Source organism: Parasteatoda tepidariorum, chromosome 9 (genome assembly GCF_043381705.1).
Source record: "Parasteatoda tepidariorum isolate YZ-2023 chromosome 9, CAS_Ptep_4.0, whole genome shotgun sequence".
Classification (NCBI taxonomy): domain Eukaryota; kingdom Metazoa; phylum Arthropoda; class Arachnida; order Araneae; family Theridiidae; genus Parasteatoda; species Parasteatoda tepidariorum.
Genome location: NC_092212.1, coordinates 17,658,288 through 17,659,393, shown reverse-complemented (window position 1 = coordinate 17,659,393; position 1,106 = coordinate 17,658,288). Strand labels below are relative to the sequence as shown.

General features: G+C 31.1%; 1 non-coding gene across 1 annotated transcript; it reads right to left on the bottom strand.

Annotated features, from left to right (window-relative positions):
* Nucleotides 1-285: 285 nt before the first annotated feature.
* Nucleotides 286-401, bottom strand: LOC122271632 (U5 spliceosomal RNA). The gene has a single exon (XR_006226512.1). It is a non-coding gene; the product is annotated as a U5 spliceosomal RNA (small nuclear RNA).
* Nucleotides 402-1,106: the final 705 nt, after the last annotated feature.

The window sequence follows — 1,106 nt, the reverse complement described above, 5'->3', positions numbered from 1 at the left end:
AGGCGAAAACGGAATTTCTCTTTTTAAATCTTAGTATTTAAAAAAAAATTGCTTAAAATTTTAATAACTTTTTAGTGAATATTATAGAAATAAATAATAAGAGTAAAGTAATAATTTATGTCTTTTTCGCAGAATGGAATGTGGAAATTCTCAACTTTTTCACATAAAACTCAACTCAATCATTCTACAACTCGTTCAGTCGGACTCCAATTTCTGAGGGGATGACCGAGTGATAGATTTAGTAGTTGTCAGAACTTACGCTACAAATCTTTTCTTTATTGTTTAATCCCTCTTAGTGGGATTCCAAAAATTAGCTTAAGCTCATTAGGATGCTCCTCTTCACGGTAATCTTTAGTAAAAGGCGAAAGATTAGCACGATTGATGAAGAAAAGCCAGAGCATAGTCATGGTACTCACTTGATTTATTGATTTATTGAAATTACATACATTTGCTGACTTGTGTGCTCAATATATAGGCTTATAAGTCATTGTCAAGTAGAAAATACAGATGGAACAATTCAGAGAAAGACATCACAAAGAATACATCCATAAGAAAAATGCGCAAAATTAATGAAAAACGGAAAAAATGGAGAGTATCTTTTTTTCTACTTTATATCCAATCCAATTAATCCTTACTCTCCATCATGTGATTCAATCACGATCGTTTGTCGCCTTCTGAAATATTTCTAAGGCACTATCATATTTATCTTGTGAATGAACAAGTTCAAAATCGACATTACCCATTATCGAGGTATTTCCACTTTTGTAATGTATTTCTTGATAGACTTCAGAAGCCACGTTGTACTCCCTGTTTTTGCTAAAGGTCTTAGTCTTGCAGTAGTAATCATGAATTAAAAGAAGAAATTTAGAGAAAAGATTGAGTAGAAAATCATAAAATAGATGTATGCACGTTGCAATTGCCAGTTTTGAAATACTCTGCAATAACAATATTTTTATTTTTATTGGAATTTATAATTTGATGGGAAATAAGAACAGCTTGTAGCATAAAATAAAACATCGGTATTGCAACTGTTCGGAAAGCAATATGTTACTTATGAAATAATGTTAGGCATTTCATACAGCAAAATTAACTCCCCAGCTTCAAAA